This window comes from Chiloscyllium plagiosum, unplaced genomic scaffold, assembly GCF_037043375.1.
Source record: "Chiloscyllium plagiosum isolate Xiang-an unplaced genomic scaffold, Cpla_swu_hap1 HiC_scaffold_18, whole genome shotgun sequence".
Taxonomy (NCBI): Eukaryota; Metazoa; Chordata; class Chondrichthyes; order Orectolobiformes; family Hemiscylliidae; genus Chiloscyllium; species Chiloscyllium plagiosum.
Window position 1 is genome coordinate 25,270,484 of NW_028270156.1, and position 14,082 is coordinate 25,284,565.

The window sequence follows — 14,082 nt, forward strand, 5'->3', positions numbered from 1 at the left end:
CCGACCAGATATCCCAACCCAATCCTGTCCCACCTGCCAGCACCTGGCCCACATCACTCCAAACTCCTATTCATTTACCCATTCAGATGCTTTTTAAATGTTGCAATTGTAACAGCCTCCAGCACTTCTCTGGCAGCTCATTCCATACATGTACCATCCCTCTGCGTGAAAAAGTTGCCCCTTAGGTCTCTTTTATATCTTTCCCCTCTCACCCCAAAACCTCTGCCCTCTAGTTCTGGACTCCCCCATCCCAGGGAAAAGACTTTGTCTATTTATTCTAACCATGCCCCTCATGCTTTTATAAACCTCTATCAGGTCACCCCTCAGCCTCCGACGCTCCATGGAAAACAGCCCTAGCCTATTCAACCTCTCCCTATAACTCAAATCCTTCAACCCTGGCAACATCCTTGTAAATCTTTGCTGAATCCTTTCAAGTTTCACAACATCTTTCCGATAGGAAGGAGACCAGAATTGCACACAATATTCCAACAGTGGCCTAACCAATGTCCTGCACAGCCACAACATGACCTCCGAACTCCTGTACTCAATAAAGGAAAGCATACCAAAAGCCTTCTTCACTATCCTATCTACCTGCGACTCTACTTTCAAGGAACTATGAACCTGCACTTCAAGTCTCTTTGTTCAGCAATACTCCCTAGCACCTTACCATTAAGTGTACAAGTCCTGCTAAGATTTGCTTTCCCAAAATGCAGCACCTCACATTTATCGGAATTAAACTCCATCTGCCACTTCTCAGCTCATTGGCCCATCTAATCAAGATCCCATTGTAATCTGAGGTAACCTTCTTCGCTTGGTCTGTAATTACATCTCTGAACAGATTGATCAAACTTACCCTCTTCCTTTTTACTTTGAAAATATGCTTTATTCATAAAAATCATCTACAAAAGTTTTAGATCATACTTAAATAGACTTTGCAAAAAAGAAACAAAGCATTAAAATTTTGACATTTCTCAGAGCTTCTTTACAGTTACAAAAACCAAGGCATTTTCCACTAAAGCAGAAAACTATTTATGTTCATTTTGAGGCACCAAGAGGGTCTGACAACGGATCCCCTCATACAGAAACTCAGCCTGCTTCTGTGAAGAAATGAGGTCAGGCTGCCTCCACTTATGAAGGAAAGATGATTTCAAGATGCTGGTGTTGGACTGGAGTGTACAAAGTTAAAAATCACACAACACTAGGTTGTAGTCCAACAGGTTTATTTGGAAGCACTAGCTTTCGGACCTAAAGGAACAGCACTCTGAAAGCTAGTGCTTCCAAATCAACCTGTTGGAATATAATCTGGTGTTGTGTGATTTTTAACTTTGAAGGAAAGCTGTTACTGTCTTTGGGTCCTCCTTTTGCCTGCTCTTCTACATAGTTGTGACTAACTCCCTTTGCCCACTTGGTATAAGTGATTGGGTGGATTTCTCTGAGGACGGTGCAGAGAGTAACCAAAAAGATTGGTGAGGACAGGGCGATAGACACTGTTTACGTGAACTTTAGTAAAGCCTTTGACGAAGTTCTGCATGGTAGACTAATTAGGTAAAAACAATGACTGCAGATGCTGGAAACCAGATTCTGGATTAATGGTGCTGGAAGAGCACAGCAGTTCAGGCAGCATCCGAAGAGCAGTAAAATCGACGTTTCGGGCAAAAGCCCTTCATCAGGAATAAAGGCAGAGAGCCTGAAGGGTGGAGAGATAAGCTAGAGGAGGGTGGGGTTGGGGAGAAAGTAGCATAGAGTACAATAGGTGAGTGGGGGAGGGGATGAAGGTGATAGGTCAAGGAGGAAGGTGGAGTGGATAGGTGGAAAAGAAGATAGGCAGGTAGGACAAGTCGTGGGGACAGTGCTGAGCTGGAAGTTTGGAACTAGGGTGAGGTGGGGGAAGGGGAAATGAGGAAACTGTTGAAGTCCACATTGATGCCCTGGGGTTGAAGTGTTCTGAGGCGGAAGATGAGGCGTTCTTCCTCCGGGCGTCTGGTGGTGAGGGAGCGGCGGTGAAGGAGGCCCAGGACCTCCATGTCCTCGGCAGAGTGGGAGGGGGAGTTGAAATGTTGGGCCACAGGGCGGGGTGTGGTTGATTGGTGCGGGTGTCCCAGAGATGTTCCCTAAAGCGCTCTGCTCGGAGGTGTCCAATCTCCCCAATATAGAGGAGACCGCATCGGGAGCAATGGATACAATAAATGATATTGGCGGATGAGTAGGTAAAACTTTGATGGATGTGGGAGGTTCCTTTAGGGCCTTGGATGGAGGTGAGGGAGGTGATATGGGCGCAGGGGGAGGGGGGTGCGTGGACCTGACCAGGTAGTCACGGAGGGAACGGTCTTTGCGGAAGGCGGAAAGGGGTGGGGAGGAAAATATATCCCTGGTGGTGAGGTATTTTTGGAGGTGGCGGAAATGTCGCTGGATGATTTGGTTTATGCGAAGGTTGGTAAGGTGGAAGGTGAGCACCAGGGGCGTTCTGTCCTTGTTGACTAATTAGTAAAGTTATGTCAAATGGGATTCAGGTGAGCTTGCCAATTGGATACATAATTGGCTTAAAACAGGAGACAGAGTATGGAGGTAGAAGCAAATTACTGCGGATGCTGGAATCTGAAACCAAAAGAGAAAATGCTGGAAAATCTCAGCAAGTCTGGTAGCATCTGTAAGGAGAGCTGATGTTTCGAGTCTAACTGACCCTTTGGAGATAGAAGGTTGCTTTTCAGACTGGAATGCAATGGTGTTCAAAACGCATTGATTCTGGGTCCTCTTTTGTTTGCCATTTACTTAATTGATTTGGATGAGAATATAGAAAGCATGGTTAGTAAGTTTGCGGAAACACCAAAATTGGTGGCATAGACAGTGAAGAACATGTTCTAAGATTTCAAATGAGTCAGTGGGCTGAAAAATGGCAGATGGAGTTCAATTTAGGATAAATGCATTTTGGTCCAACAAACAAGGACCTTGGGTAGTATTGCGGAAGAGTGACCTCGGGGCTCAGGTACATAATTCTGTGAATTTCCAGTCACATATAGACTGGGTGGTTAAAAAGACATTTAGTACGCTTGTCTTCATTGCTCAGTCCTTTGAGTATATGAGTTGGAAAGTCATGTTGAGGTTGTACAGGACATTGGTCATGCCTATTCTGGATAGGAAGGATATTATTAAATTAGAGAGGATTCAGAAGAGATTTAACAGGATATTGCTGGGAATGGAGGGTTTGAATGAGTAAAATAGGCCAGGACTTTTTTCATTAGAGTGTAGGGAGTTGAGGGGTGGCCTGAAAGAGGTTTATAAAACACTGAGGAGCATAGATAAGATGAATAGCAAATGTCTTTTCCTGAACGTGGGAGAGTTCAAAACTAAGGGGGCATATTTTTAAGGTGAGAGGAAAAAGTTTTAATAAGGACCTGAGGGAAAATCCTTTTACACAAAGAGTGGTTTGTGTGTCCAAGTAAACAATGTCTACTGCTCTCCCCACTTCAACCTTTTTGATAACTTCCTTAAAAACATTTTGTGAAACACGACTTTTCTCGCACAAAACCATGCTAAGTATCCCTGACGAAATTTTGCCTCACTAAATATTTAGAAATCCACTCTCTTGTGCAGTGATTTTGCTTAAAACTTTATGTTGTGACTATTTTAGTTTAAAACCTGAAATTGACATTTCTTTGCAAAAATTAATAGTCTCCACTATGATCATACCACTTTGAAATATACATAGAACCTACCAGTACCATACAATAAGAAATTATCTTTTTTTTGAAATAGGTCTGGTCAGTTAAGTAAGTGATGGTACTGACTGGCAAAAGAATCTCTGAATTTTTTTGGGTTTCTTAGGACATAGTCTGATGAAAAAGCATATTCTTTGAGCTAATGTGTGCATATACAATTAACACCAACTGGCAGTGAGACATCAGACATTTTAAGAGTGAAATTTCTTTGCTTAAGATTTTTTAGTTTTTGTGGGAGGTGGAGAAAGGAGAAGACAAATTCTATGGTAATATAAATCAACTGACTTGTATGCAGAAATGCTTTTCTTCCATTGATCTTGATTACAAAACTATAAGTTAACATTATTTGTTAGAATGCATAAGTAAGATGCTTAGAAGTCTCAGACAAGTGCACTCTTGCCCTGTTGCAAAGTTGAACCTGTTTAATTCTTAATTTACAGAACACAGCTTTAACATGACAATAAAAATTGTGAAGTTTTAATCCCAATGGTATCAAGAAGCACTTTTTGGAATTACTCGCATAGAAAACAGCTCTGCAGCAATACTTAAAAAGACTAAGGTACATTAATACATTTCACTAAAGTGTTTTTATGTCCCTTCAATGGAACTGAAGAGAAGCATTTACAAAATTGGAGCACAGAATGCCATCATTGGCACTGAAGGGCAGTGAAAAGGTTAATTGTAGGCAATACAGAGAATGTTATTCTTATGAAAGAACATCTTGCTGTTTCTCTGTCCATACATCCTGCCATTTTCTATTTTAATTAGAGAATATCCTGATGTATAAGCAAAAAAAAATTAAACTTTATCCACTAAGGCAGACATGTTTACCAAATTGATCAAAGTCATCACAATATTATCCATGCATGCAATGCTTCAACAAGATTAAAAAAAACTTTAATACATTTCTGGCATTATTCTAAAGTTCACTGTTTAACATAATCCCTGGTTCATAAGTGAGAAAAATAAACAGCATGCATGATATTATTTCATGAGATAACATACAAACTGCTTTTCATACATAATTGAAAGCACTTTTCAAGCAAAGCGTGCAGAATAGTTAAAATATTAAAATTCTTGTTATTCATATACTGAAATTATTTTCCATGACCTCTACAAAAGCTGTTAAGGATTGCAGAAAGATCCAGGTATATTTATTGGAGCACAGACCCTTTGAAAACATAGCAGAACCTTTTATTGTAACATCACAAGATATAAAATTAAAAAAAACAAATGTCTCAAGGTGATTACATCCGATACACCTGTGATGGCCATTTTTTTTCTCTACAAGATCAGAAACAGTCAGTCACACTCAGTAAATCAAAACCAATTATTTGACCTCAATATAAAAATGATACACTATGGTGCAATCCTCAGTTTTGAAAATCTGCAAGCAGCAAAAGAAATGCTGTTTAATTTGACTAAAAACCTCATACGTTGCAGCTGGCAAGTACAGTGTAACAGTGCAAATCTTTTGGAGATTCTTAAGGTTATAGTTGTTTACAACTCCTTTTAAGGCTTAAAGTATCAGTACAGAATATCCACAATGTTCTTCTTTGGTGAAGGTTTGATCCCAACATAGTGTTAGATCACAATTTTAAAATATAAGCATTAAGCACCATTAACTGAAATCCAAATATTATTCCAAAAATGGCTCCTCCAACTTGATATTGATACATCATGCAATTTACTATCTGGAAGATTCCAATAACTGCTCCTAGGATAATTCCTGGCATCAGATTCTTCCATTTTTTGATCCATCCTAAAAGATTTTCTGCATTATTTGCTTCCTGTTTCTCCAAACCCTTAATTATTGAAGAACTGAACTTCAATTTTAATGGGCATGAGCATAGATTTCTGGATGCTTTTAAGATTAAACAGCAGAGTTTTCGACCCAGAAAACTGAAGATGAAACTGATAGGAACAGAAATAATGAAGAATCCAGCCCACCAACACACCCACCAGCCATACCAAAAACCCAGCCAGTGGCAACAATTCTCTTCCACAGATGGTTCTTCTTCAACAACAGGTGTTGGAGATGTCTTCTGGTTAGGAATCGTCAAAAAAACAGGCTCAGTTTTTGCGGCCATTATTTCTGCAAGCTGTGTTTAAGGCTTCATCTGCATAAAAATTACAGTAAAAATCTCAATACATCTTTCTGCTAGATGCTGAATACTCCTCACAAACATGGATTCTCTGCAAATGGTTAAGGATAAAAGAAGCTGCTGATTTAGACGAAATGCTCCTGAGAAATTATTTACCATTATATCTAGTATCAACAAATCACAAGACATATTAGACACTGGCTGAGTTAGCTCTGAATTTTATCACTTCTGGGACAGAATAAGCATAGGTGACTTGCCTGTCAAGTTTCACATATTACTCTCATTTGTGTGTTATGACACAGGGTAAACCCCTCTGCTAATTTAAAGCCGACACACAGACAAGATTCACCCCGTGCTGTAATTTGTGAAAACTCGAGAGGCAAAGAACTATCCCAAAAGTCATTAGTAAAATTTTTGAAGTCTAACAGAGGATAATTAACTAACAACTATTTACAACTCATTTATCTAAATCTATCTTTTACCTTCCCCACTACAATACTGGTCCAATAAAACCCCCCGAAACCCCCGATTAAGATTTAAAGAAAAATTCAAATTTCAAAACCAGCCAGCTGTTGAATCTTCTCTTGGTGTCTTCCTCTGTGGATTTGCTCTCCAGTCAGTGGTGATCTTTTTCCTGTGCAAACTCCTTCTCTAGACAGGTACACCTCAGAGAGTTCTTACTAGCAGCCTACATTTGTTGATCTTTTCTCCTCCAATTGTTCAATTTCTTTTCAGTTTCATACCCCAAAGCATCGGATCATTTCATTGGTGTTAAATAGTGTCAAAATACTAAATTCAAACTTGATTGGAGTTTGGTATCTTAGAGCATAATTTAAACTGATTGGTTGAATTTGAATGTGTTTTTGTCTCCAGGCAACCCAGTTACTCTAGCTGTTCAATCAAATGCTACAATGTTACCATGTTCAGAACACTTGGTGCTGTATCAGATAGTTCTGCTAGCTTTTAACTCTCTTAAAGGTATTGTCCCCTTACACATTCATAACATATGCTTCAGTAACCCATTCAGAAAAATTTTAGTGATTCCTGTGAGAGGTTGGCTATCCTTAGGATTAGAAACATAGGAATAACAGTAGGTCATTTAGCCTCTTGAGCTGTTACAGATATTCAAAGATATCACGACTGATCTGTGACCCAAATCCATATTCCCACCATTGTTCAATATTTCTTAATAGCTTTGCTTCACAAAAAATCTGTCAAATAATAGATTCAAAATTAACATCTGATCAATTAAGGAAGGGAGCTTTAAATTCTACTTTTAGTGGAGTGGGAATTTCCCTACCTCTAAGGCCAGATTCAAGACCCACCAGCTCCAGAAGTGTGTCATAATATCTCTGAACAGATTGATTAGGAAAATATTAAATTCCACTAGTCTTTGTGTGCAAAAGAGTTTCCTGTCTGCAATACTGCTCTCTGTCTCTTCCTGGAAAAGAGGCCTGAACTGTAACCATTTACCACCATACTACTCTGCCTGGCTGAGCTCATTCTTACTTTGAACAATTTCTCATTTAACTCTTCTCACTTTCTTCAGAACAAAGGTGTGGCCATGGATACCTGCATGGGCTCCAGTTATGCATGTCTCTTTGTAGGGTGACATTCCTTGTTCCAATCCTACTCAAGTCCCTCCGCATAACTCTTTATTCTGTTACATCGATGACATCATTGGTGCTACCTTCCTCTCTCATTCTCCCTCCCCACCTGGAATTGGTCAAATTTATCAATTTTGCTTTGAAGTTCCACTCTGCTCTAACTTTCAGCTGGACCATCTCTGACTCTTCCCTTCCTTTCCTCGACACCTGTTTTGATTTCTGGGGGTAGGCTGGCCACCGACATCACTACAAACCCAGTCTCCCACAGTTATCTGGACTATACATCCTCACATCCTGCTTCCTCTAAGGACTCCATTCTGTTCTCCTAGTTTCTCTGTGTCCATTGCATCTATTCTGATGCTGCTACCTTCCACAGGGGGTCTCAGAAATGTCCATCTTTCTCAGAGGATTCCCAACATCATTTATATAATCCTTAACTGCATTAGACCCTTTTTCTGGAGTTCCACACTCATAACCTCTCTTTCCTCCCACGACACCGATAGGCCCTCCCTTCTCCTCATTTTCCACTCCACCAGCATAATTTCGGCCACTTCCACTGGGATGCCACCACAAGAACCATATTCCTCTCCCTTGTCAGAATTCCATAGGGACCATTGTCTCTGGGGAACCTTGGTTCACTCCTCTTCCATTCCCAACAACTCCTCACAACAACTTCCCATGCAATTGCAGAAGGTGTACCATTTACATCCTTCCTCTTCACTATTCAAGGCTCCTGACACACCTTCTCGGTAAAGTAGTAATTTACCTGCACTTCACTCAATCTCCTGTAATAGCTGCTCACAATATGGTTTCCTCTGCACTGGGAAGACAAAACGCAAACTGGGTAACTACATTGCGTTACTAGAATGACCCTTAGCTTCTGGTTGCCACCATGTTCCCTGGCCAACATTTCTGAATTGTGCCTGGTGCAGTACTCCAGCAAGGCACAACGCAAGCTGGAAGAACAGTATCTCATTTTCCACGAGGGGATGCTGCAGCCTTCAGGGGTCTATTAAGTTCAATAATTTTAGGGCCTGAACACCTTCTTCCAAGCCTCCATACACCAGGTCTTCTTATAACATGGGCTGCTTTCAGCACTGCCAATCCATTTTCACCTACTAATGGTGGCTATTATCAGCTTTTCTTTCTCCAGTGTTTACCATTATACATCCCTTTGCCTGCCCAACAGTTTTTCTCTCCTGCTAAGCTCCACTCCCGTGCTCCGTTCAATATCTCCAAGCCCTACCTTCAGCGGATATAATACTTCTTCTGAGGTTCCATTAACTCTGCTTGCTCTCCACAAATGCTGCCAGACCAGCTTAGTTTCTCCAGCAATTTCTGTTTTTGCTTCAGATTTCCAGCATCCACAGTTCTTTGTTTTACAACAATATTGCAATCACTGGCTCTAACTTTAATACAAGTTCTCTAGTTCCAGACTCTCCAACCAACAAAAATCATTTCCCTTTACCTGTTCCATTAATTCCATTAGTTCCTTTAATTATCTTGAAAACTTTGACCAAATATTGTTAAACCTACTAAATTCCAAAACAACCCTAGTTTGTGTAATCTCATCACTTAACGTGTCCAAGTATCACTGTGGTATATCTTCACTGCACTCCCTTCAAGACTAATATTTGCTATCCACCCAAGAAAAGGTGACAACTGCTCAGTATTGTCTAACCCGGATTTTGTACACCCATACTTTGACTTCTAGAGGATGAGAATACAAAGGCCAGCATTCTATTATCTTTTTCATTACATTTTGTACACTCTTGTGACATTTGAATGATCCAACTATCTGAAACCCGAAGTATTTTTATTGTTTCTAGCTTTTCCCCATTTAGAAAGTAGCCTGTTCTATCCTTTCCAAGGCCTAAGAGCTCACATTTGACTACACTGAAATCCATTTACCATTGTTTTTCCCTATTCACTTAAGCTATAAATATCAATTTTGTGTTTTGCTACGCTGCTTACAGTTTTCCTATTATTGTGTAATTAGAATACATGGTCATGTAGCAGCAGGGTGGAATGAATTGGATCACTCTTTCAGACAGCCATGAAGGTTTGAATGGCCTGTTTTGATGCTGAAAATTCTAAAATAGCACACTAATGAAATCAATGTGACTTCTTGAGGCAAATGGGAAAGGAAATGGAATAAGTTTACCTCACTCTGTAATAATAAACAACTCCCTCATTTCCAAAATTTAGGTCGTTTGTTACACTGATTACAAAATCCTCTTACAAAAGTAAAGATTAAAAATGCATTACCCTGCATATATTTACTTGGGCTCTCCAGGTGTTCACTTACAGCTTCAGTTTCCTCCCTTTCTCTTGAAGACAGTCACTTGGTTCTGATATACGATTCTACAGATGATGACAACCCAGATATCTCACAGAGTATCCATTTTTAAATACACAACTGTGGTAAATGCAGACAGGCCAACTCACCAAAAAGGGCATTACAACCAAACTCAATCTCAGACAGAGAAAGTAGACCAGTGTACCCACCTACCTACTGTTGGAGATTAATTTAGCACTGACCATGAATTGAGACTGACTTTCTGGTATGTCTGTCTGATTCAGTGTCTTTATACAAACATGTAGTGTATGAAAACAAACAATGAATTGCAAGTGTAAATTCAACTTCTATGGTATGACATGGCAACTATTACTGAGACACAGGCTACAAATTGATCAAGAATAAGTCTAAACTTTACTGAGGTCTCAGATTTATAGAAAGTTAAGAACAATGGTTCAGATGAAGGGGTAACAATTAAGGATGAATCAATGAGAAGTATGCATGTAAGGAGAATGTTGTGGGTAGAATTGCGAAATATAACAGATTAGAACATTTCAAAAAGATGGTGAATTTCTTGACTATGCTTGGAATAGCTCTCTGGAACAACATCTTAGAACCTGCAAGGCAACTTCAGATTTTGTGATGAACAATAAACTAGATTGAATTACTAGCTTAACATTTCAAGAACATTTATTTAATAATGATAATATGACTGATTTCAGCATTCTCTTTTGGAGCTGTTTTAAACTTTACAGTCATAGAGTCATACAGCATGGAAACAGACCCTTCAACCCAAATCATTCATGCTGAGCAGGTTTCCTCAATTGCACTTGTTCCATTTGGCAATAACCCTCTGAACTTTTCCTATCCGTCCAAATGTCTTTTAAATGTTGTAACTGTACCCATCTCTATGTCTTCCTCCGGCTGCATATACACACCACCCTTAGTGTGAAACAAAGAGCTCTTTAGGCCCCTTTTTAAATTTTTCACCTCACCCTAAATCCATGACCTCTAGTTTTGGACTCCCCCCACCCTGGAAAAAATCTTGGCTATCAACTTTGTCTAGGCCCCTCATTATTTTATAAACCTCTATATGGTCACTCCTCAACCACCTACGCTCCAGGGAAAACAGTCCCAGCCTATCCAACCTCTCCTTGCGAGTCAAACTTTCCAGTCTCAGTAACATCCTTGTAAATCTTCTTTGCACCCTTTCCAGTTTAATAGCATCATTCCTCTCACAGGGTGACCACAATTGTATGCAGTACTCCAAATGTGACTTTACCAACGTCTTGTACAGCTTTATCATGATATCCCAATTCCTGTACTCAATACTCTGACTGATGAAGGCAGTGTGGTAAATGCCTTCTTCACCACCCTGAGGTTAGTTAGGCCACATTTGGAGTATTGTTTGCAATTCTGGTCTCCACACTATAGGAACAATGTGGGGGCTTTGGAGATAGTACAGAAGAGGTTTGCTAGAATGTTGCTTGCATTGAAGTGTATTACCTACAAGGAGAGGTTGAATTACTTTCACTACAGCATCAAAGGCTGAGGGGTGATCTTATAGAAGTATGTAAACTTATGAGAGGAACACAGTGTGAATAGTGGCAGTCCTTTTCCCGGAGAGAAATATCAAAGACTAAGGGGAGTAAGTTTAAGGTGAGAGGGAAAAAACTAAAGGAGTTATGCAAGGCAAGTGTTTTTTTATACAAAGGTTGGTAGAGGGTGGAACGCACCACCAGGGAGGTGATAGAAGTAGATATGATAGCCATGTTTAAGAGGCATGTAGGCATACATGAACAGGCAGGGAATAGAGGGATATGGAACACGTGCAGGCAGATGGGATGATAGAGTCTTAGAGAGATATATCATGGTTCAACTTGTCCATGCCAACAGATATCCTAAATAAATCTAGTCCCATTTGCCAGCATTTGGCTCATATTCCTCTGAACTCTTCCTATTCACATACCCATCCAGGTGCCTTTTAATGTTGTAATTGTATCAGCCTCCTCTACTTCGTCTGGCAGGTCATTCCATACACACATCACCCTCTGCCTGAAAAAGTTGCCCCTTATGTCCCTTTTAAATCTATCCCCTGTCACCCTAAACCTATACCCTCTAGTTTTGGATTTCTCCACCTTGGGAAAAATACCATGTCTATTTATCCTATCCATGCTCCTCAAGACTTTATAAACCCCTATAAGTTCAGCCCTCAGCCTCCGATGCTCCAGGGAAAATAGCCCCAGTCTATTCAACCTCTCCCTTAGCTCTATTCCTCCAACCCTGGCAACATCCTTGCAAATCTTTTCTGAATCCTTTTCAAATTTCACAACTTCCTTCTGATAGGAAAGAGACCATAATTCCAATACTAGCCTAAGTTTAGAATGGCATCATGGTCAGCGCAGACACGGTGGACCAATGGGCCTATTTCAGTACTTTACTGTTCTGCATTCTCCTATCCTGCAGATTTCTAACCAAACTCTCCTGGTATGCAAGTTTCACAAACTAAACTCTTTTGCTGAGATGATGTCAAAAATCAGACAACACTGGGTTATAGTCCAATAGTTCAAATAAACCTGTTGGACTATAACCCAGTGTCGTGTGATTTTTGTCTTCTAAGAGAGAAACTAAACTTGTTGACATCAGGTAGATACCACAACCGTCCACAACCACAAAAAAGTCATATTTGGAGAGAATGGTATTTGTCCCCCTAACTATTCTGTTAGTTGTTAGTTCTACATTCCTTTTTACTACTATCATCTGAATGGTCTCCTGTATCACACTTGCTGTCATTCAGCCTGCAGGCACAAAGTTACTCCCCACTGCTCTACTCTTACCTCTCACCTTTTCCCAATCACCAATTCCTCACCATAACACTTTCTGATACAAAATCTTGTCCAATTTCTGCTTCAGCATAGGTAGGGTTTTATTAATATGTACCAATCATCCATGGGTACCTGCTGTGTCTGTATAGTTTCCTGCATCTATATAAAGCAACTCTGAAGTGCTGCATTGTCAGAAATGTAATCTTTTGGAAGAGATCTCAAAAGGAAGTTCATGATAAGGAGTCAATGGTTTAGAGGATATTTGAGAAAAAAAATTCAAGAGGGTGGTAAAAACATGGAACATGCTGCCTGAGAGGGTGGTGGAGGTAGGTACTCTGACAACATTTAAGAAGCATCTAGAGAAGCACTTAAAATGCCCAGGCACAGTTGGCTATGGACCAAGAACAAGTAAATGGGATTAGCGTAGTTGGTAGCTGCTGGTCGGCACAGACATGGTGGGCCGAAGGGCCTGTTTCTATACTGTATGACACTACAACTTCCGAGAGAAGGCGCTCCAAAAATGTAAGTTCATTTCCTTTTCAGTTGGAACGTACTTTCTGTTTTCTCTCGCTAGAGGGCTCGCTAACAACTAAAAACATCAGTAAAAGCGGTTTCAGAGGCAATGACCAGCACTTCTATCTCCTGACCAATACTAGACACCCACCCCAGGAACATCCGGGCTTTCAAGACTGGCCGTTCAACCGGCTAACATCCGGGCCTTGCATTGTCATAGCAGCAATGCTCAAGGTCATTTTGTCTGCCCGATCCAACCGATCAACAGCCGTCGGCAGTCGGCAAACAGTTGGTGAAACATGTTGGATTTTGATATCCCTCTTTAATCCGTCCACCACTTCTGTTTAAAATCTCGCCGGCCCTGCTTTCCTGCCCCGATATACTCACCGTCGGCTCCGCGCCCTCTCTGTTGTTTTTCGGTGGATGCGCGGGCACGTCTAGGCAGCTGCGCAGACGCAGCAAGCGACTTGCCGCCGAATTGCGAAATATTGATGGAATGAATTTTAAATTTACATAACCATATAAACATAAGAAACTACACAACTAACGAACCATACATCGGCAATCGTACAACAAAATAATTATAAACATTTGTACAACTATACAACTAAATAATCATGTAAACAGAGGCAAAAATAAACATTTTGACGTGTAATCCCCAACTCTAAACCAGGAGACCCAGGTTCAGGTCCTACCTGCTTCGGAGGTGTGTAGTAACAGCTGATCAAAAAATATCATGGAAATATAGACGATATGAGCAGGATGAGGCCATTTGGCCCTTCGAGTCTGCTCTGCCATTCATCATGAACATGGCTGATGATCCAACTCAATAGTCAAATCCTGCCTTCTCCCTTTGATCTCATTCACCCCAAGTGCTATATCTAGCCACCTGTTGAATACATTCAATGTTTTGGCATCAAATATTTCCTGTGATAATGAATTCCACAGGCTCATCACTCTTTGGGTGCATAAATGTCTTCCCATGTCCTAAATGGTCTACCCCAAATCCTCAGACTT

The 14,082-nt window shown here is 40.5% G+C and overlaps 1 long non-coding RNA gene across 1 annotated transcript; it reads right to left on the reverse strand.

Moving 5' to 3' along the window:
- Positions 1 to 4,116: 4,116 nt before the first annotated feature.
- LOC122557693 (uncharacterized) lies at positions 4,117 to 13,506 on the reverse strand. Its single transcript, XR_015760125.1, has 3 exons — positions 13,453 to 13,506; positions 9,697 to 9,792; positions 4,117 to 5,836 (listed from the first exon to the last, which is right to left on the reverse strand). It is a non-coding gene; the product is annotated as an uncharacterized LOC122557693 (long non-coding RNA).
- Positions 13,507 to 14,082: the final 576 nt, after the last annotated feature.